The sequence below is a fragment of the Panthera onca genome, chromosome C1 (assembly GCF_046562875.1).
Source record: "Panthera onca isolate mPanOnc1 chromosome C1, mPanOnc1 haplotype 2, whole genome shotgun sequence".
Lineage (NCBI taxonomy): Eukaryota > Metazoa > Chordata > Mammalia > Carnivora > Felidae > Panthera > Panthera onca.
In genome coordinates, this window is record NC_138346.1 from 127,815,322 (window position 1) to 127,838,564 (window position 23,243).

Genomic DNA, 23,243 nt, shown 5'->3' on the forward strand with positions numbered 1-23,243 from the left:
TTTCCAAGACCTGGGCAGAAACTGAGGAGGGCTGGGGGTAAGCGGCAGGAGGGAGCCTCAGACTGGGAGTTGAGGTCCCCCAACTGTTACTGCCCCTCCGGGTTCTCCACCACAAAGTGTGTGGCTGTTGGGGATGGAATGACCAGGGACACACAGCACTCTGGGCTCTCAAGGGCGATACTTACAGGAGGCCGGGCCCAATCCCCACCTGCAAAGAAACATCCGTGGACTTCTCTCCCCTTTGAACTGCACCGTCCCCCACCCCACCGGAGATGAAAGCGCTCCGTCCTGGACTGTGACACCCCCCGTAGCTTTGGTCCTGGACTGCCCCGGCCTAGCCGCAGCCCCAGGAGGGAGGAAGCAGAGGGTGCAGAGTAGAAGTAGGCCCAGTGGAAGTTCAGGAAGGGGCAAGTCTGTTGGGAGAAAGCCACCAGGATGCCAGGGTAAGTGTGGGGACGGAGATGGGGCTGGGGGGAGGGCGGTGAGCATCCACTGTGAATACAGGGCAGGGGTGTACGAGTCCAGCCAGGGACCCCCAGGAGGCAACGGACAGTTGATGGTACCGGTCTGGCAGCCTGAGGCACTTGATCTCATGACCCCCGAATGGGCAGGTCTCTCCCCAGGAACTTCACAAGGGCAGGGATGGACCATTCACAGAGATGATCAATCCATCCACGTACCCACCAACAGGTGTAGGTTCATGCATACCCGCCACAGACCCGACACTGTGACAAACGTGCAGAAGGCCCCAAAGGCCTACTTCTTCCTCAGTCTAGGAGACTCAGGAAGGCACTTCAGAACGGGGTGGGGTCGTTGGGGTAGGGAGAGACCACTAACTTGTTGGTTGGTTCCCAAATTTGATATGAATAGACTGTCAAATTATAATGTTCTTACTTTTCATTTAATCACAAAAGAAAAGGATTTTAACACTTGTTTTGAAAGAAGTAAAGAGGATAGAATGAGAAACAGTCCTTCTCAATATCAACTAGAGATAAAGATTGAGCTAGGGGTAGCTTTGGGGGGAAACGACTGAAAGGGACACCAGGTAGCCTGGGAGGCATGGGTCAAGTGCAAGTCCCAGATCCGGGCAGCCATCACAGAGCTATGGTACACAGAGATGTTCACCGAGCTGTCCATCTGGGAGTAGTGCACGTGACCATGTAAGTCACCCCTAAATGAAGAAAGGAAATAAGGCACAAGTCAGACATTGAGCCCAAGGAAGCTTGTGCACTTGGGGGCCACACTTCACAAATTCAAATTCCAGCTCTAACCCTTGGTATCTTTGTGACTTTGAACAAACTAGCCTCTCCGTACCTCGGTTTCTTCATCTCTGAAATGGGAATCATAATTACACTGACCTCAAAGAGTTCCTGTGAAGATTTAATGAGTTAATGCATGTGAAACCCATCAAATGGTATTTGCCCTGTAGTAATTACTCAGTGGTATTTGTTATTATTCCAAGAAAGTGCAGCTGCCAACTTTATGCTGAAATATAAAAATAGATTGGACAACTTTGCATCAAGGAAAGAAAACATAGTGACATTTTATAGGGTGAATCACATTATATGATATTGCTCTCTTACACAAACTTATTAGAGGCTCTCTATATGATTACTCATTCATTATTCAACAAATATTTACTGAATGTCACTAGCTTCTGTGACTGTTCCAGAGAGTGGGAATAAAGCAGTGAATCACACAAAGTCTCTGCCCTCATGAATTTACATTCTCCCGTGGGAGATAGTCAGTAAACAAATAAGCAAATAAATGTATAATGTTAACAGAGAATACCAGTCAGGATAAATCCCCCCAAAATCTACATGTAGATGTACCACATTCAAACTGCAGAAAATCAGTACAAAGAGCAAATCTTGAAAGAAGCCAGAAGGAAAAATGTGTTTTGCCTATAAAGACCAACAGTAAGAGTACATTGGACTTGTTTTCAGACGCCATGCAAGCAAGATCAAAGCGGAATGCAATATTTAAAATGTTGGAATTAAAAAAAAAAAAACCCACCTAGAATTCCAGAGCAAGTGAAATTATCCTTCCGAAGTGAAAGAGAAATAAAGACTTTCTCAGACAAGCCATGTCAACAGTGGTAAGTGCTGTGAGGAAAAATAAAGCAGGGTAGGGGCGCCTGGCTGGCCCAGTGGGTAGAGCATCTGACTCTTGATCTTGGGGTCATGAGTTTGAGGCCCATGTTGGATGTAGAGATTACTTAATGAAAAAATAAATAAATAAATAAAGCAGGGTGAAGGGTTAGAGAATGGTGGGGGGAGATGCTCTCTTGGGGAGGCCAGGAGACCTCTCCAAGGGGGTGCCATTTCTGTGGAGACCTGAATGAAGTGAAGGTTTGAAGCAGGAGCCATGTGAGGATCAGGGAGAGAGAGCCCCTGGCACAGGGCACTGTAGGGGCAAAGGCCCTGAGGTGGGAGGAAGTGTTGCTGCAACACGAGGAAGCCATCACGGCGGGAGCATGGCCAGCCCAGGGCAGAGGGTGTGAAGAAGGAAAGGCACAGGGCCCATGTCATGGAAGGAGTCTGGAGTTTGTTCTGCGTGCCATGAGAAGCCATTGAAGAAATTTGAACTGAGAGGTGACACAACCTGATTTATATCTTCAAAAGCTCACTCTTGGCTTTGGCGTGTAGAGAACAGAGAGGAGCTGTAAAGCATTGTCCAGGCCAGAGATGGCGGGGCACGGACCAGGACAGTGTCAGAAGGCGGGAGGGGTGGGGTGTGACTGGATTCTGGATATTTTTGGAAGGTAGAGCCAATCAAACAATGAATGGACTGGATAAAGGGGCCAAGTGGATATTTTGGCCTTAGCAACTGCAGAGTGGCAGTGCCTGTGGCAGACATGGGGGACCTGGAACAGAAGCAGGTCTGGGGGCGGGGGGGGGGGGGGGGGTGGGTGGCAATCAAGAGTCCTGCCCTGTTCGGCCACGTTAAGTTTAAGATGTCTCTGAGGCCCGCAACTGGGCAGAACAACTGGACAGCTAGATGCACAAGTCTAGACCTCAAGGGAGCAGGCAGAGCTGAAAATATCATTTGGAAATTGTCATCAGCCGGGAGTGTAGCTCAAATGCCCTGCTGGTTCTCATGCTTGGGGTTTTCTCATAAGCATTACAAAAATTCCCTGTAGCTCTGCTAAGGAAAGTGCAAGCAGTCTTTCTAGGGTCGTCTCATTAAAGTGGGGATATTCTGGGCAACATCAGAGGTGGCGAGACCAGCACCCCTTGTCTCCAGCAGCTCTGTGGGTCCTCTTGCTGAGGCCTGAAGAACATGGCTCAGTGGAAAAGATGTCTGTGGTGGAGCTCTCTCGAAGGTGTGGTCCGAAACTAGCTGAGAGGGAGGCTTTAGGCCAATGGCCAGGGGACAATTTCTCCAGGGCAGAGCCACTCAGTGCCCCAGGTGGAACCTGCAATAATCCTAGATGGTGCTTAGAAGAAAGAGTGAGACCATCATTCCTCTCCAATTCCCTTTCATATCGGCTTACAATGTGCCCTCTAAGTAGCAGGGGTATCTGGTCACCAACAATGTGGCCAACGGAGCTCTGATGCCCTCTAACACTTGCTAACATTCCTGCTATAGGAAAGAAAGCAAACCTTGGATGCAAAGCCTTCTATAGGCAACAATGGAATCTAGCCACAATGGTATCACACCGCTATGATTCTGTTTTATTTGTTTTTATGGCTACTCCCTGTTTATAACAAGTGCTACCAGTGTTCCATTTATGATACGGATGTAAAATTTCCTTTTAAAAGATATTCTCGTGTGTGCCTACGTACACATATGTGTGTAGTGAGTTAATTTAAAGAAAAATGCTAATGGCCCAAGTGGCATTCAAATGTGGCCAAAATCACGAAGGTGCTACTTACGTAACTAAAGTCTGAAGAACACATGGCCATGTAAGATGCAGAAAGGAAAACAGCAGCCCTGAGCCTCATATTCATATACAAGGTTATAATCACCCAAGTCACCCCAAGATCAAGGGTGGGAACATTTTCCTTTCCCTCCATAGTCCCTGCAGGCCAGAAGTGGATAAGAGTCCCTCTTCCGTGTGGCTTTTGGTATTCTGCCATGAATAGATTTCACCAAAGGGGAAAATTCTCTAAACATACAATTTTCACCATCTCAAGGCCATAAAATGATGTTGTTATCAATGAGAGCCCCCCCCAAGTGCTGCAAATTCATGAAATGGCCTTTGAATCAGCAAAGATTATGACATGCCCTTTAAGTAATGGCTGCATCTGGTCATACTTCTAACCCATGGAGACAGAAGTTCTGGACAATGACTTCTGTAAACAGTGCACTCTTGAAATTAAGAAGTGGGTCTGGGCACGATTCAGGGCCTTCCAGAGCCTGGCCCCGAGCAGACCTAAGGGCTCTCTGTGCCGTGTCAGATGATAGCAAACGTGTGGGGTCCACAGACCCAGGCAGAGAACAAGCTCAGAACGTGGATAGAAGATGCTCAGAAGCCAGTCCTGCTGACCTCTTGGGACCCTGTAGAAGCTGCCACGCCCCTTTCCTGGAGCCTTTTTGGTCCAGTGATATTATCCCGTAAGTAGGAAGCGTGGGTCCTGGGTTCTCAGTACCTCCAGCTGCGGCTGGGCTGAGGGAGGCACAGCTGTCTGGCCTGAGGCTGTGTCTCTTGTGAAGGAGAAACATCCGGCCAATTCCATCAAGAATGTCAGTCAAAATGCAGGGGAGTAATGGGTCAGTTCAGCCATCCTGTCCAACAGCACTTGCATTCAGAGAGCAGGCGCCTTGACCGTCCTCTGCCAGGGAGAGGCCCACCTCCTGGGGACCGTGGCCTGAGCAGCACCCTCATCCCAACAGTCTGCTCCCACGTGGAGCCTCAGGCTGGTGGCCTACAGCCTGGGGGTGGCACAGGGACCCTCGGGTGTGACCCAGGATGTGGGGACCCAAAGACTCAGGGAAAGCTATGCAGAGGTGAAAGGGCAAACCTGTTTCCAGTCTCCTTATCAGGAACAGCCGAGTGAAGGGAAGTGGGCGGCCCTGGAGGTCAGGCTGGGGGCCATGGCGGGGGCAGGGCCAGGCCCAGGAGACCTGAGAGAGACCCGATGGGTGGGGGAGAAAGAGAAAGGCAGGACCAGGGAAGGACTGACTGCAAACTCTTTGCCAAGGGGAGGAGCAGCTAGGAGCATCCCGTTTTGCCTGGGGCTGAAGGGCTTCCTGTAATACAGGGCTTCCAGGTTTAAGACCAGATGGATGGTCACCCCAGGAGCGGCCCTGGCTGGGGGACTGTCAGAATCCCCCACACTGTCCCAGGCTCGCCTCCCCCCTGTCCCAACCACCTTTACTCATCCAATACTAAGGGATGCCTCCTCTATACCAGGCCTGCTGCCAAGCACTGGGGGGCCATCAGTGAAAGGACAGACTTGCCCCCTGCTGTCCAGAACTTGTCCCTTATGCCTCTCTCAAAGCCCAGGCGGATGGCTCACACCCACCGCCACCACTGCCCAGTCGGCCCACCGCATCATGGCTCCAGGGCATGCTTCTGGGAAGCTCTTTTCTATCTACCCACCCCCCAGGGTGGGGACTACATCTAGTTCATGGCTCTACCTCCCACTGTGCCCGACACAGGCCCCTGTGCGGGACAGGTGCTTAATACATGTCTTTGGATGGACCGGCTAAAGTACTGAGGACGGCTGGAAGTGGGAACACCTCAGCGACCTGTGAATGCCCGCAGCCCACCACCAGCCCACCCCACAAGCACACACACATGTGCACACGGGGCGCACTTAGTCTATGAGGACATTCTCCCCAACCCAGCACGGTGGGGCACCCATGCCCTCTCAGCTGGGGAGTGAGAGGGGGAAACACAGCGAGCCTGAGGGCAGACCCAGCCCAGGTTGGGGGAGGGCGGGCCCCGAGATGAAAGGCGGGAGGACCAAAGCTGGCTTTGCCCTTAGCTGAGAGGTGTTCCTCTTGGGCTCTGCCATCCTGTTCCCTTAGGGGTCCCACCTACAGGGAGCCCACAAGAGTCAACATGCCCCGTGTGTGTCCAGGGCATCATGGGGAGGCAGAGCCCAAGAACCTACCCTTTTTGGGCCTTGGGCCTTGCGGCTGGAGAAGCCAGCAGGAACCCGGAGGGGAGGCTAGGCAGCTGGGGCTAGGACATCCAGGACTGCTGGGGGCGGGGGCGTGGGTGGTGGTGCTGGAAGAGGTTAGGAGTTCCAGCTACAACTCCAACAGACTCAGCTGCCCACCTAAGGAGTAGGGAATTGAATCACTGAGGTCACCATGGGACTGTAAGCCTCTTGCAGGCAGGGGCTGTATGCATTCATCTTAGTCTTCCCGACAGGGCAGTGTTTAGAGCAGGCTCTCAACACTTTCTCTGCACTGTGCCAAAAACAAGCCTGGCCCCAGAGAACAGGACCCCACGTTTCTGTTCTGCCCCCTGGTGGCAGTTTGTTGTATTGCAACTCACAGGATCCAACAAGCTCCCAGAAGTGGGGGTTCTGACTGCCGCTGAGCTCAGCCCCCTGAGATGGTCTTGGGGTATCATTAGGATAGGGCCCCTGGGTGTTCTTGGAACAGCTGGAACTCAGTCACTACCAACCAGCTGGGGAGTGGGAGAAAAGAACAGGATGTGGGAAGACAAGGCTGGAGAAAACAGCAGCCTGGGACCTGATGTGTGCTCTATCCACAGGCCACAGACAGGGACTATACAGAAGGGACTTTGCAATTATTGTCACTGAAACTCAGGTGTCCAGGATTGGATTATGGCTTAATCACCATCTTTGGTTCCTGATGCACTCTTATGCTTTCATTATTCAATTAGATATTTTTTCATAACGCCCAAGAACCTATGAACCAGGCGTTTTCTTTCTTTTAAAGCAGCAGAGCTCCCCCGCCTTTTATCCCAAAGGAAATTTCACATAGAACCCCAGTACGTAAAAAGTGGAACTGCTCTGGTTGCAGCGGGGGTGGGGGCTGGCCACTAACACCTTGGCTTCCCCCTTTCTCTGCCCAGCAGCCCCAAGTAGCCCCTTGGAATTCTGTAGAACGTGATCTATACCAACAACGTCCAGGAGGGCAGGAACCTGTCTCCTCCATCACTGTGCCCCGCTGTACAGCAGGTGTCCAATTTGGTGCCCCGTTTCAACACCAAGTGGGTGAAATGAATTGAATGAGATACATTTGTTCCAAAGACTATCCAAGTCTGGTCTGGGGAGGCAGCACCAAAAAATGCCTCTGTACCCCAAAGTCTCCCCCATTCACCTATCACAGTGCCTACCGTTCCCCATTACCACACAGTCTAGCCCTGCATGTCCTCCAGAACCTAGAACAGATGCTACCTCCTCCATGAAGCCTTCCCAGAATGCTGAATGCTGAAGCCACTTCGTTACACCTCTCTCCTGCATTCTTTACATGCACTCAGCCTTCAGCTCGAGTTACGAGTTACGTGCACGCCAGTCTCATTTCCCCAGCAATGCAGATGCGGCACCTCTTTTGCGGCACCTCAGAGTGCTAGTGGGGGGGAGGGGCAGAGAGAGAAGGAGACACAGAATGTGAATCAGGCTCCAGGCTCCAAGCTGTCAGCACAGAGCCCGATGCAGGGCTCCAAACCACGAACCGCGAGATCATGACCTGAGCCGAAATCGGACACCCAACCAACTGAGCCACCCAGGCGCCCTGCAGATGCTGCACCTCTTAAGGGCGGGACACGTTTGATTGCCTTCCGCACCCATCTCAGCGCCTTCACACAGTAATATTTAATAAATCTGCGGAAGAAGGAACGTCTCCTCATGCTCCTAAGGGTACCAGGTCTCCAGAAAGCCCTGTTAAAATTCTCCAGGAGGGGCACCTGGAATCAATTTGACCTACTAAGATATTAGCATGGAGTGCTTTATCCACTCCACAAACTGTCACTAAGCAGTGCGAGTAGAAGGGGATCTAGTATAGGGAAGTTTGGGTGGAAAAGAGGCATTTAGGGCCTCACTAGTGCCAGAGACGCGCACAGCAGATGCGTCCTTGGCCCCGAGAAGGATTCAGAGAGTGTGGCCAAGGAAGAGCTGGGGGTAGAGAAGAGGAGGGAAGGTCCCTGGCTCCCACACCAGAGTTTGCCTCCCCACGCCTGTCTCTGGGGCCTCGTAGGCTGGGACACAGGGGACTGGTTCCCTTTTTCTCCCGCAGAACATCTGGGGCTGCATCAGACATAACCGTCTGGTAAAGAAAATTGTTATGGAAATATGTAACCGTGAGACGTTATCAAAGGCGTCTTTAAAGTCCCTCTTCAACCCCCAGCCGGTGGAGGGGACTGGAAATTGGAAAACTGGGAGACAATCACAGGACCATCAAAGTGGCCGAAATTCAATCCAATCTGCAGGGTTGAGGATGGCTAGCAGACCCCTGCCCCAGCCCAGAAGGCTGCAAACCCACTGTTTAAAAACCAAATCAACAGCATCATCAGATCCGGGTCTGGAGCAAACAAACGGCGCCCACAAAGGCTTCCCTGGATTTCCCTTGCGTTGGGGAAATCTGAGAAGCGAGGCCCTGGGGAGGCTCCCAGCTTGCAGGGTTTCTATCTTCTCCTGCCCACCCACCCCACCCCCAGTCTGGGCTCTGGCTCTTTGTCTCCATCCCTCTTGATACCTTTCTTCTTCACATCTTTTTGTGCGTCTTTCTCCTTCCATCTGTCTCTCTTCTCTATATCTCTTTCCACATTTCTTTTTCTGATAGTGTTCTCTCTTCTCTCCACATTTTCCTCTCACCATCCATCTTTTTGTGACACTTCCACTTGTTTTTTGTGAATTTCCATCCCTTTCGTGTCTTTCAGCACCAGATCTGTCTCTTCTCTTTCTTTCCTTTTTTCTTTTTCTTTTTCTTTCTTTTCTTTCTCTTTCTTTCCTTTCTTTCTTCTTTCTTTCTCTTTCTTTTTTTTTCTTTCTGTCTCTCTCTCTCCCTCTCTCCCCTTCCTTCCTTCCTTCCCTCCTTCCTTCCTTCCTTCCTTCCTTCCACAGCCACAACCTTGCTTCCTTGGCTTCTTTTTACTTTTTCTGCCCCTTTTTTTCTGCTTATGAATTTCCTGCAATTTCACACTATATGTAAGATGAAATCCTCTTTAACTAGTTTGTTTAACAATGTGAGTCCTGGGTATTTCCCCCCAGCTCTGCAAACACAAATGGCCCTCCATGCATGCCCATCCCGGGACCCTTCTCCCAAAGTCCATCACCATGAACTGTCCATCCCTGCAATATAACTGCCAGCACACACAGGCACACCAAATAGACATGTGGTTTTACCTACGAGCTGGCTCTGCAGACATGGAAATTTATGTCTGGAGGGGTGGAATGCTACAGCACATAAAACTGATACACGCTGAGAACTTTCTTAATTTACAATTTTTTTTATGTGAGGTGAAAGAAAGAGACTGTAATTTTGCTACTAATAAAGTTCTCTATATTTATCATCAGGATGTGACAGTTTCTCTTCATTCACATTTCTCGTGGCCGTGACCTTAAAGGCTCTGTTAGATTGAAGGTTTGCGATTAGACACGAGCCCAAGTCGCGGCGCGTCTCACTGGAAACACTCGCGAGTTTCACTCCTGCAAAATTTCCCAGTGACCACGCCCAAGTCGCGGCGCGTCTCACTGGAAACACTCGCGAGTTTCACTCCTGCAAAATTTCCCAGTGACCACGAGAAGAAAGCTCCATTTTGAGTCACCCACCTTAGAAGAATCACTTCGGGAACGGAAAGGGAAACGCACACGTATGTTTATCGAAAGATGGAACTGAGAAAGGGCAGGAGAAAACGAAAGCAGAAGCCCGGCCTGACGCCGCGGGAGCCCCGGGAAGGCACGGGAGCCCGCACGGCAGGGCACGGACAACCGACGGAACTTGACGATTCTCTGCCCGGCCGCTCACCGCGGGCGGCCCGGGAGCTGCAGCAGCGGGGTCGGAGCAGGCGACACCCGGCCGCCTGTCCCGCAGCCCGTCGGGCCATCTGTCAGTCGCAGACCCCAGGAGCCACGCTCTCGGCTAGCGCGTTTCCTGGGCCGGTCGCCTCCCGTTGGGCTCCGGGCTAGCCTGGCCGCAACGCGGACAAGCTGTGGGCTGCTGTCAAAGCACCAGGCCTCAAGTTCACGGGCACCGCGTCCGTTCGCCCGCGTGCGCGCCCCGGCCCGCGCGGACCCCGGTGCTGGAGTCCGAGGCCCCGGCTGGAGAGAAGACTGCGCCGGGCGGCCTCGGGCTCCACCTTCGGGACTCTCCGAGCCCCAAGGCCCCCGGCCATCCGGGAAGAAACCAAGCGCCTGTTCCCTTTGATCTGGTTTTATAGAGATTCGATGTTGACATTAAACTTTGAATGCTTTTATCTATTTCAATCTCTTATTCCCTTTTTGGGAGGGGACTCCTGGGCCCTAGCGGCAAACAATCTCCTCCCTCGAGCGAGCAGGACTCGCGGGCACCGGGATCGGCAGATCTGGAAGCTCGAGGGTGCGGGGGCGACTCTGGTCGCAGCACCCACCCACATGCACACGCAACTCGCCTGGCGTATCCCCCTTCCCCACCCGCTCGCCTGGCTACCCCCTTTCCCCCCTCGCGCGCCAGGCGGCTCTCCGCAAGGCCGGCGCGGGAGGCGGGTGCGCGGTGCAGGAGCGGCGGAGAGACCAGGGCTCCGGGAGGCAGGCGCAAGGCGCGGAGCTGCACAGGAACTGGGCGCCGCCACCGCCGGCCTCGGTCCTCCCTGCGCAGCCCCCATACCCATGCCGAGAGGCTGAATTACTTTCAGGTGTGGACCACTTAATAAAATAAATCTTCTGGGGCAGGAGGCAAGTTTCCAGGGGCACAACTCAAATCAGCAGACTTCACATTTAGAAAGAGGGGTTTCCCTAAAATCCCTTAGGGGTTTTGTGGAGCAGGGGGAAAGGGGGTTCAGGAGCAACAGGGTGTCTCTTCCCTGGGATGAGACTATCTTGGCGGGGGAGCTGAGAGCCTCTCTCTTTGTCTTTTTTGGTCTCTCCTTGGGCTCTGGCTCTGTTCTCCGTAGTTCAGAATGGAATCAACCGCTTTGGGGACCAGATCACTAGGAAACCCACTCAGAGCCCTCCAGCCCAGTCAGGAGACCCAGTGGAAACAGAAAGCTGTGTTTCCCTCCTCTCCCTCACTTCTTCTCTCTCTTTTTCTCCTTTGTCTCCATCATCCATTGCCCAACGTTCTCTTGATCTGACATTTCCAAATCCAGTTTTGCAACACTCCAGGGAAACTCCAATTATCTCTGGGGCTTTGTGAAATGCTCAAGACGAAATAAGCTTCAATTAACTTTAATTATTTAACTGCAGGTTATGGACCTCTCGTTGGGCAGGAGAAAGCAGAGGACAATGTTGGTGAATTCAGGCAAACCATCCCAGGGTGTCACAGCTCTCTGAAGGTGAGTAATGCCAGCTTCAGAAATTTCAGGGCTCGGGAAAGAATCCCGGACTCGGGCAAAGAAAACCAAGTCCCCGGGAGGTCAGGGCCTTAGTTTAGTAAGGTTTGGGGCCATGGAACGCTCCCCACTCTCTTGCCAACCATCTCCAGCTAGGCGTTTGAAGGAGGAAGGGAGCGGGTTTCTCCCCCACTGCCCCATTCTACTTCCATCTAAAATTCTTCACTAAAATGCAGTTTACATTGAACACAGCAGTTCCTTCACTGTTTGAATTCAGACCACAACAGAATTTTTTTGCATGAACTCCCCGGGAATTTGGGCTGAATGTAAACATACTATCTGTCACGGTTCTGCTCTTGTACAAGAGTCACTCACCCAGAAGTCTTGGAGAGCCCCTCACTCCTCCTCACACCTCCAGATCCAGAAAACTGCCCTTCTCCTGAGCTCAGGGATGAGAGCCCCAAGAGGTGACCAGATGGCTGTGGCGGAGGGCAGCTCACTCTCACGGCGTCTGACAGGAGCCCACATGTTTCCCGTACAGAGAACAAATCTGCCCCATTAAAGCGTTACTCCGTTGGGGAAAACACTGAGGCAATATTGGAAACATGCTGGGCCCACTGCGAGAGCCGGAAGGAGAGGCAGGTCTTCTATGGAAGGCAGTGAAGGCCAGTAGGCGAAACTAATCCCACTACATCCACCCTCACTAGGCCAGGCAGACTGAGGGAGGGATTATTGACCAAAACATCTGCACGGGGCGAGCCTGATGGGGCTGGTGGTGCAGTTACAGAGAGCACATCAGGGGACAGACAGGGAAAGAAGGTGCTGGTGACTTGGGGGGCAGCTGAGGGAACCCAGCCCGGCTTCCTGGGCTTGGGGCCCAACTGGAGAGTCTACTTTCCAGAGCCTGAACTTTATGGCAAATAACTCCATGGTTGGAACAGCAACACTGCTGACCTAAGTAGCTTATTACAAATGGAAAATATATAAACACATAACAACTGCCTCTAAGAAAAAATGTATTAACCGCACCCCCCCCCCCATGTTATTTGCAAAATAAATAGCTGAGAACATATGGGTGAGGAGGGAAGTGGCTGTGTCCTAATTAGCTATATGCTCTCGGCAAAAGTTTCCTCTCTAGGCCTCCCTTCCCTTATTTTAAAATGAAGATGACAGCCTAGATCAGCGGTGCTCAATCTTTAGACGGCATCGGTATCACCCAGAAAAAAGTATTAAAGTTTTCTGGGCCCCACCCCCAAGACTTTCTGGCTTGGTAGGTCTGGGGTAGGACCAGTGATGTGCCTTTCTAACAAGTTCCTTGATGCTGCCGCTGTTGCTGCCCTGAGGCCCATCCTTTGAGAACCTTTGGACTAGATGATGTTTAGGTGATGCCCTTCCAGGTCTAGCATTCTGTTCCATCTCCATGCCCCTGTATTTCCCCCTCACCCCCTGAAGTGTTTGGAACCAAATATGAGAGGCTTGATGTTTCTATACTCAAGCTTGTAGCCCCTGTCATCAGTACAGAATAAATCTTTCAACTGGCCAACATGGGCCGACCATCCTGCCCCCCAAGGGATTCCTGACCCCTCAGTAAAAACGTATTCCAGTCTGAATTAACCCCAGCTGGCTGACTGCGGGGGCCTGAATCTCCAACAGTGGCTAACGCTGGTTTCCCTTTGTACCAAGCAAGGCTGGGCCTAATCCTAACTAAATCCCGAGCAGGCCTTTTGTGTAGAGGGCTGCCTTCAGAGGGATTGGCAGGAGCCCAGGGTACATCTCCAGGCCCCTCGATGTAGCCTAGTGTCTGCCAAACATTTGCCCCAACACACACACACGCACACGCACACACTTGGCCACACGCAGAACCCCCGGTCATCAGGAGAACTAGTTTTACTTTGATGTACCTCTCGCTGCACATTTGTTTCAGCTCCTCTCCTGGAGCCACAGCCTTATTTATCTTCTTGGCATGGGTTCTTAGAATACTTCCATTCAGGCAGCAGCAAAATCACTCAGCTCCACTGTTTTATGAAGTTTATCAAACAGCAAAATATCCGGTCTCTTTGCCCAATGGATCTGGTGTGAATGTGCCTACAGAGCTGCTTTTCCCCAGACGTCCCGGGGTCTGTGTGTGGTTATGGATACCCTCCCCTGTATGCACCCCACCAAATCCAGGGCTTGCCTACTTCGGCTGCAAGGCCCCCCACCCCGCCCCCCTGCAAAGCAGATGCAGGCTTTGAGGCTTCTCCCAAATTGGGAGACCCAGCTACACATACTCCACACATGCACACACCATGTTCACACCCCGCTGACAGAGCCCGAGACTCCCACAGCAGACCGGCAACCCCTGATACCCCCACCACAGAGCCCTGGCCTGGCGCAGCACCCCCACCCCCAAAGGCAAGAGCTGCTTCTGCGACCATCACTGTCCTCTCAATCCCAAGGTTTGGGACCTCTGTGGAGAGAGCCATCTTCCCTGCAGCTCAGGGCTCAGGCTCTGCCCACCCATTTAAAGGGACCAAGTGTTGGACAGTCTACACAGGTCGGTTCAGAACAGCTGCAGGCCTGGTCTTCTCCAGCGTTCCTCATCCAGCACCCAAAGCATCCTGCTTGTTTCCCAGGAATCCCCAGGGGTGGGCTCTCTACCTCTCCACCTCCACTCCCTCCAGAGGCTTCCCAGCCAGGCCCCATACTCCCTGAGGGGCAAGAGAGCCAGCTCGCAGCCCTGCTCTCACTCAGAACCTGGTATGCCCAGTGCTGGCACCAGAATGGCAGTGATCACAGGATTTCAGAGCCTGGCAAGTCCACTTGGAGCCTTCCTCCCTCTGCCCCAAAGTCCAGAGAGTAGCCCTGACTTCGCAGCTGGCAATGTATACTGAGTGAAGGACCCCTTTCTGGATGGACATCTGCCTCAGAGGTTCAAAATGTCCCCTGAAGGCATATCCCTGTGCCCTGTCTCTGCAGCGCCCATTCTCTGGGCTGCTGGTCATCCATACACCACAACCCGCCACCCCCCCCCACCATGGCAATCTGTCTGTCACTTCTTCTGACTAAATATCTCTTCCTTCCAACCATCCCTCATCATTCCCTCAGCCACACCCTAGGTTCAGGCTTTAGTCACATCATCCAGGACCACTCTCTTACACACTGACTGTGTCCCCTTCTTCCATATCCCCTGGCTACCTGGGGCAAGTGACTCTCTCTGTGCTCTAGTTTCCTCATCTTTAAAATGGAGATAATGGGGGCGCCTGGGTGGCTCAGTTGGTTGGGCATCTGACTTCGGCTCAGGTCATGATCTCACGGTCCGTGAGTTCGAGCCCCGCGTCAGGCTCTGTGCTGACAGCTCGGAGCCTGGAGCCTGTTTCAGATTCTGTGTCTCCCTCTCTCTCTGACCCTCCCCCGTTCATGCTGTCTCTCCCTGTCTCAAAAATAAATAAATGTTAAAAAAAAAATTAAAAAAATAAATAAATAAAAATAAAAATAAAAAAAAAAATAAAATGGAGAAAATGGCGGCGGGGGGTGGGGCACCTGGGTAGCTCATAGGTTAAGCATCCTACTTCGACTCAGTCTGCTACAGTTTGCGATTTCGATCTTCGAGAGTTCAAGCCCCACATCAGGCTTGCTGCTGTCAGCATGGAGCCCACTTCATATCCTCTGTCCCTCTCTCTCTCTCTGCCCCTCCCTCACTTGCATGCTCTCTCTCTCTCCCAAAAATAAATAAACATTAAAAAACCATATATATATATATATATATATATATATATATATATATATATGCCTATATATATATATATATATGCCTAGGCTCAGCCTTGGTCACTTGACCACTTGACCTAGGTAGGCTCAGCAACTACCCTCCTCTCCATCTGTCCATGTTTTGCTGACCCTTCACATCTTCTCAGACCACAGCTCAGACATCTACAAGGACTCTCTGCAAGGGGCAACGGCCCTCTGCTTTGGTCCCCAGGGCTGTGCATCTGGGAGTCCAGCGATGGGTGCTGATATTCTCATGACCACCCGGCGGTTGTCTTCTCCACCTGGAGGGGACTTGGCATACACCATGCCTTCCTGCCTGTGTTTGTTCCTCAGCAACGGCGGCCTGTCTCACACTTAGCAAACATTCTCATTTCACTGGGCAATTGTTCACGTGTCCACATCTTGTCTCCCCAGGAGGAAACAAAGTCTAGTAAGAAGGATCCACCCAGAATTTGGAATGGGGGTGCTAAAAATGCACCCCCACTCCAATTTCTGCCCAGCACCATCTCTGCCCCACCCAAGGCTCAGATTCACTGAATGGCTGGGACGAAAGCACAGCTCACATCCCCCAGGTCTGTCTGAAAAGACTCAAGGTGGCACGGTGCAAGCTGATCAGGCTGCCCACCTGGAGGTCCATCCTGGTTCCACGTTTAGGAAGTATATAACACCCTGAACGACTTACTTCTCGGAGTTCTGTGTTATCATCTGTGAAGCAGAAATAATAACATCTACCTCCTGGGTGGGTTGTATGCCGTTTTAAAAAGTGGCGTGCCTAGTTCAGGCTGAACTCAGAGTGGGCTCTCAACACAGCCCCCCTCCTGATCCCCCATCACTCAGTTCAAGGCCTAAGGCCAGGGTTCCCTTTGCTAAGCTGACAGCAATGCATATAGCGGACTGTAGTATCCTGCTCAGGGAAAAGGTGAGTCGGCTTCCTTCCTCCACCCACATGGGTGAAGAGCCCCCGTGGAGCCCCGAGATCAGCTCGCTGTACTATGGGAGCCCCTAGGAGTTCATGTGCTGTGACCGCTGAACACTCAGGGTACGGAAAAAAACAGGGCACACCTGTCCCCATTTCCGTACCTCCCCGGTCTTCCTCAAGACAGGCAGTGAGCGTGGCTCTCACCGGCCACCGGGCTTTGCCACTCACCTGCCAGCCTCCTCATCCTGCCCCTTCAGGGACTCTTCTGAACTCATCAGTACAGCCAGTCTTTCTGAGCCAACATTTGGCATTAGAGCCTCTGGAGTCAGGCGCCTTGAGTGTGAATAGCTGCAGTACTTTGCAGCAGTGGGATATGGGCAGATTTCTGAGCCCAGTCTGCGTAGCCGGTCTCCACAACGGCCCCATGCTTGTGAGATCCCCTCCCACACTAAATCGGAACCGAGAAGAACTGTGTAGCCGGCACAATATGGCCACGGTAATGGTGTGTAAGTTCAGAGGCCAGGTCATAAACGGCACTGCACCTTCCGCCGTGGTCTCTTGGATCATTCGCTGCGGGGGAAGCCAGCCGCCCCGCCGTGAGGACACCCAAGCAGCCAGATGGAAAGGTCCACACGGGGAGGAACTGAGGCCTCCCATCAACAGCCAACATCAACTATGTGAGCGAACCGCCTTGGAAATCAATGCTCCAGCCCGCATCAAGCCTTCAGAGAACTGCAGCCCCTCAAGGCACACCACTCAGCCAAGCTGCTCCTGAATCCCTGGCCCACAGTCACTGACCATTGTTGCTTTAAGCCTACCAAGTGTTGGGGTGATGGGTTACTCAGTACTGGATGACTGACTATGGGGATATTAATGCCAACTTTGTAACAAGGTAAAGACAAAATGAGATGTAGTTTGCTTGGCACATTGTAGGTGTTCTGTAACTGGGGTATATTATTATTATTATTATTATTATTATCATTATCATTATCATTATTATTACTATTACCTGGCCCACTACCTCTCCTGCCCTGGTGACCCCAGAGGAGGCCAGGCAGAGGGAGGCCCTTTTACCCTTGTCCACTTACTTTTCTCCCAGTCTCTCGTAAACGTCACTCTCTGCCTTCCTCCAGTGCAGGAGCAGGCAGCAGACTGGGGTGGATGTATATCTGTGGCAAGGTGGTGAGCGCCTTCTGGAACTCTGGGGTGCACCCCGCTCACAGGGCTGAGGGTGTTCAGTGGTGTGTGTTTGCATTTCCTTTGAAGGGCCCCAAATGTGATAATTACATACTTGTTAGCCCTATAAAACAACAAATCTGGAATCTACACTCTGGAACCAATGGATTTCCTGCTGGAATGAGTTCAAGAGGTGCCCCAGCCAGCATTCCCGGTAAGAGCCAAAACTCTGCTACAAAAGGCCTCCCAGATTGCCACACTTGGCCTGCATCATGCAGCCTCGCTGCCCCTCCTCCAACCCTCCACCTCAAGGCGCCCAGCAAACAGATGCACTTGGTTCTTCTTCTTCTCCACTTTTTCTCTTCATATTATTTACTACCTGCCTGCTAGGTGTGGGTCCTTATGCCCCCTGAAAGTCAGGGGACCGCTGGGCCACGGGGCTTGCTCCTCCTCATCTCTCACTTGCAAATCTGGTGCTTGAAGCCGGGCTTGGCATGAATGGATGCCCGTGGAACCGTCCTGCCCTCCCCCTGGAGTCTCTCGATTCAGGTGGACACCTCTGCCTTTGTCTCTCTTCCTCCCACTTCAGCAGGGACTCTTCCTGCCCTGCCCCCAGCAATTCAACAAATCCAAGTTCCCCAAACTTGGCTTCCTCTTTCCCCTCCTCTGAGCTGTTTTCTCTGGATGCCTTCTCTCCCTGCCCCCTCCATACCTCTTCCCCTCCTAAGCCCCACTCAGTTTTCTACCTGGAAGTGCTCCCTGACCAGCTGCCCCCAGCCCAAGGCCGGGACAGGTGCCTGTCTCATGGCCACCATGGCCCCTGTGATCTACGCGCCCATTGCTCTGTGTCTCTCCTGCCAGCCTGGAAAAGCCGTGGGAGTAAGGGTTCTATTCCCTGACTCAGTCCTCACTGTGCAGCCCCAATGTCTGGCACATGGCAGGCATTCAATAAATGCTGGATGAGGGGTGCCCAGGTGGCTCAGTGGGTTAAGCGTCCGACTTCGGCTCAGGTCATGATCTCGTGGTTCATGAGTTCGAGCCCCATGTCGGGCTCTGTGCTTACAGCTCAGGGCCTGGACCCTGCTTCGGATTCTGTGTCTCCCTCCCTCTCTCTGCCCCTGCCCCTCTTCTCAAAAATAAATAAACATTAAATAATTTTTTAAATGCTGGATGAATACATGAATGCACGATATTAATTGATCAAAGTATTCGAACTGCCAAGAAGTCCAAACCTGCCTCCTTCTGTTTTACACCAAGAAGGAGTTCATAGAAAACTCTCCCACAAAATCACTTCTCCTGGTCTGAGCTGGCCCTTGCCACAGAACTCATTTACCTTCACACAAAGGCAGTTAGGCAGCCATCGGGCCACACCAGGCACTCAGGACACATCCCAGACCTAGCTCCGCCTCTCTGTTCACTGCCCCCATCCCGACCTGACCCCAGGGAGGCGGGCAGAGAGCAAAAGCAGGGAAATATAGGTTCAGGGTGGAGTCGGGCTCAAGAAACATCTGTATAAACACTGTTTTGTTCATTCCGGTGAAGCTGGCCTACAAAATCCTATCCCTCTCCTTTTCCAGGAGAGCAACGGGGGTATCGGCAGGTTAAGTGACTCTCCCAGCAAAACAGATCAAATGAACGGAAGAGAAAAAATAGTTCCGTAACTCCCCAGAAACTTCACCCCACAGCAAAGACTACAGCCTGGATGGTCAGAATCACAGCCCAGGATTCTGGGTATATCCACAGCCCAAAGCTTCCCACCCCCTTCCTTCTTTCTTTTAAAAATCATGGGTAAGGAGGAAGCACCGGATCTGAGGGTTTATTTACCATTCCTTAGCCTGACCTTCCAGGAAGAATGTCACTAATGAGAAACAATCTACTTAGGCTCCCAAACCCAGAATTTTCATAGGGATCAATTTAGGATTTCAGAGTCTAAACAAGACAAGGGTAATACCAACTATCTTCCCTTGGAAGAAACAAATACAAAGCAACGGAGTTTTTCCTGTCTGGAAGGAAGTTTCGTATGAGGCAGATCTGGGTTTACATCTTTCCCGCTGTTCCGGCCCCTTTTGGATAGCCACTGGGGACAAAGGGAAGAGCGTTCGCCTTCATGTGGTGCAGGCTGAGGGTGGTCCAAAACCAAAGAAAGCAGTAGTTGGGACTGGCTCCCTAATTCAAGAACTGACCTTACAGGTGAGGCTGGAAGCTAGGAACTCTGCTCTCGAGACCAGATCCCGTTCTGATTCACATCCAAATGATGCTTGTGTCAGCTGTGGGGGAGACACTTCCATTCCAGCAAAGTGTGTGCCTCATGAAGGCGGGAGTCACATCTGTATGGCAGGGCCAACAAATGCCCGTCACATAGTGAGTCCTCCTATTGAATGAATGAATGAATGAATGAGTGATGAATGAAACAATTAGCTAATGTAAAACAGCTGCATAGACATAGCCAGTAAGCATCATTTTTATTTTACTTTTTTAATGTTTATTTATTTATTTGGAGGGTGGGGGACAGAGAGAGAGAGAGAGAGAGAGAGAGAGAGAGAATCCCAGGCAGGCCCCTCGCTGTCAGCACAGAGCCCAACGCGGGGTTCGAACTCACGAACCGTGAGATCATGATCTGAGTCAAAATCAAGAGTCGGGTGCTTAACCGACTAGCCACCCAGGCGCCCCAAATGACTCATTTTGATTTCAAAAGCAGTTTTTCTCAGCAGGTGGAAAGTTGTAGTTTTGGGGTGGCGGTTTTTGTTGTTTTGAGTTTTTTCATGATAGGACCTAGAATGATCTGGATCATCCCATCAGCTCATCTCACTTAGTCCGTGGATAATACAGCAGGGACAAACACTATTGTAACGGAACTGGTTATTATTAAGCAGCACAAAGGGGGAACTCGCAAATTCTCTTAAACCTCTGCCCCACATCTGGCTGTGTCAGTGGGTCGTAAAAACCTCTCAGGTGTCAGCCGCTGTGTTTCATTTGGTATCAGCTTAGCAGAAACCACCCTCCACCTACTATCCCAGCCACCACAGCTGGGTGAGGCATGTCTCAATAAACTGCCACTAGGTGATCAGGAAGGCAGTAGTGTGGCTCCACCTTGGGCCAACTCTGTCCCTGATCCACTCTGGCCTCAACTTCCTTTTCAGGAAAAAGTCCCAACCTTCCTCCGGGAAAAGGAGGGTGTGCACTGAATCATTTCAGATTTGTCATGTTGGCTGAAGAAGGACTCATGGTCAGAGTCAGGTGGGAGACCGTGGATCTGGGCATAAGTTCTGGTTCTGCCACTAAGTGGCTGCGTCCACCCTGGGCAAATGGCTCCTTCTGTGGCCTCAGGCTCTTCTCTGTAAAATGGGGATAATAGTTGTGCCTACTTCATGGAGTTGTTGTGAGAATTAAACAAACAGGTGTCTACAGGATACGTCAGACAGTGCCTGGCATGCTGCAAGATAAATCAGCTGTTGTTTTTATCTGTAAAATGAGGGCCCCTGTTGTACTCCAGGATCTCTCAGCCCTCCTAACAGAAAAACTAAGTATCTCTAAGAGTGCCATTTTTTGTGTTTTCTATGCACCTCTGCCCCATCAAACTCTTTCCAGACCTCATACAGATAAGCGTTTGCACTAGTGGTTTAAAAGGGGAACAGGAAAGCTGTACCCTGTCTTGCATGACCCTAGGAAAAAAGCCTCTCAGTAGAGCAACTCTATCTACGCATCCAATCTGAAAGTCCGCTGGGGCTTTCTGCTGCCTCAGTTCAACTGGCAGCATGGAAATTGGTTCTGTTCAGAGAGTGGGGAATGGCAGGAGGGGCTTCTACACTTGGGCTGGGGTGTGAGTCCCTAGGTCTCTCTGATCGGCCCCAGCCTGTAGCCCATGCAGCCTGGGGCCAGGAGTCTTCCGCCAATTCAGTGATGGAACTCAGAACCCTGGGCTGCTGTTTCTGGGTATTGTAATGGTAATAATGATCTCGTTAATTAACACAGTTCATCACGTCCATCAAAACAGAAGTGCTTCTCAAGAATCCTTCGTCCATCCCGCGCACATGGCCCATTTTTATGACAAGACACCTGAGGTTGAGAAAGGTTACCACCTGAGGCAAAACACTTGGCATTTAAGCCAAGCTGCCTTGTTTAAATTGCTGGTGATATTTTTCTTGTGTCCTACTCGCATCGCTCACAATAAGCTGCTTGATGACTTTGTTGAACAGAAGCAGTGTCCTGAGTTGACGCTCCTAAAAAGTCAACAGTATCCACAGCCCTAGCCCCATAACTATTGAAAACCTTATTAACGAGCAAAAGTGGTCAATGCTCACAATAAGCTGCTTGATGACTTTGTTGAACAGAAGCAGTGTCCTGAGTTGACGCTCCTAAAAAGTTGACAGTATCCACAGCCCTAGCCCCATAACTATTGAAAACCTTATTAAGGAGCAAAAGGGGTCAATGCAAATGGATTGCCCAGAGCTGCAATCCACTGGATCCTAGAGAATGGATCCTCCTGGTGAGGTCAGAGAGGAAGCTTAATTCTGAGCTGAGCCTCCCTCTTGGCTGGAAATACCAGCCCCAGGTGCTCCCATCCCACCGCCCCAGCCTGCAGTCTGTGATTAGGGGCCCTAATGGCCATAATGCCTCCAATGTGGTGTTTAAACCAATAAGGCTTCAGAGAAGTTACGGTATGTTTAATAACGGCTTAATGACTACTTGTGAGATGCAAGGCTTCTGGTTCCTGTTTGGCCTTGATTTACAGCCCAACTCTGGCTGAGGACAGCCAAGAAACCCCCTTTAAGCCCCCAGCGGAAGAGGGAGGTGTTCACACCAGACCTCTTGGATTCCTTTAAAAATTGAGAATTCAAATGAAATACAAATGATATTTGACTTCCCACCCCTCTCACTAGTCCCTGGAGGTACTGAAAATAAAAAGCAGTGTAACCCAGACTTAGGAACCCCTCAATCCACACAAGTGAGCAGGGTTCCAGGGTCCTCAGGACTTTCTTCCCAGGTCTTAGGGTGGGGGTTGTTTCTCTTCTCAGAAATTCCAAGCTACTTCGCTAGTCCTATGCTTCCTTTTGGCTGGGAGGCTCAGCTTCTAGGACATGCCACCCTACCCTCACCTCCCTGCAAAATGGCAGGCCTGGGGCAGCAGGGCCCTGAGGTCTGGGCTACCTACCACCAGCCTTTCCCCAGTGGATCCCCAGGCACTTCCAGATCATTTGAGAGGTATCCACTCCATGCCTCCTGTTCAAACCCCAAACCCTCCAGGTACGCCTCCACCTGCTCCAAAGTCAACCTCTGCTGAACCCTGTCCCTTCTGGCCCTGTCTCTGCTTCTCAGACCCACCAGGAATACACAGAAAAGCTCTAAGGATTGACTCAATCCAGCCTCCAGAGTCAGATGAGGACACTAGTGACAGTTCAAGGTCCCAGAGCTAATTAATGATAGTGCCCAGGCCCAAGCTTCTTAGCCCCCTTTCCCGGAGTAGTGCTGTTTCCACACATCTCTCTCAAGGGCTCCCCTCCCCGTGAGGAACAAGGGATCCCCCAGAGAGGTGTTTTTGCTGGAGGCAACGTTTTTCCAGCTCCTAGCAAAGACTTGGGTTAAAGTGCCAGCCCAGCCCCTCCCCCACCCCGCCCTGATCCCAGGTTTCTGTCAGGAGCCCAGGCCTAAAAGTGTTCTCTGGGAGCGGAGGCTCTCCCCACAGGTGCCTCACGCCTCTAGGGGCAAGAGACTCCAGGCAGGGTATCAGGACCGGGGTTGCTGCTCTGAGCGAGGGACTCACCAAGGTGTGCGGACAAAGCGGACCCTGCCGTCGAGAGAAGGTGGCTTCCTCCCTGTGCTCGAACTGCCTCCGAATACGGGGGCTGGGGTGAAGCAGGGGGCTCCCGGGCTCCGAGGGGTTAACCCGCGCGGGGCTGCACGTGACGTGGATGGTTCCAGCATTAAGTCAGAGGCGCGGCCCCCTCCCCTGTCCCCCGCCCCCCCGCGGCGCGCGCCGCTCCCGGGGGCTCCGCGCCCCCGAGC

At 51.8% G+C, this 23,243-nt stretch overlaps 1 long non-coding RNA gene across 1 annotated transcript; it reads right to left on the reverse strand.

Annotated features, from left to right (window-relative positions):
- Positions 1-863: 863 nt before the first annotated feature.
- LOC132672139 (uncharacterized) lies at positions 864-23,159 on the reverse strand. The gene is made up of 3 exons (XR_009607384.2): positions 23,002-23,159; positions 19,424-19,611; positions 864-1,171 (listed from the first exon to the last, which is right to left on the reverse strand). It is a non-coding gene; the product is annotated as an uncharacterized LOC132672139 (long non-coding RNA).
- Between the last annotated feature and the right edge of the window lie 84 nt (positions 23,160-23,243).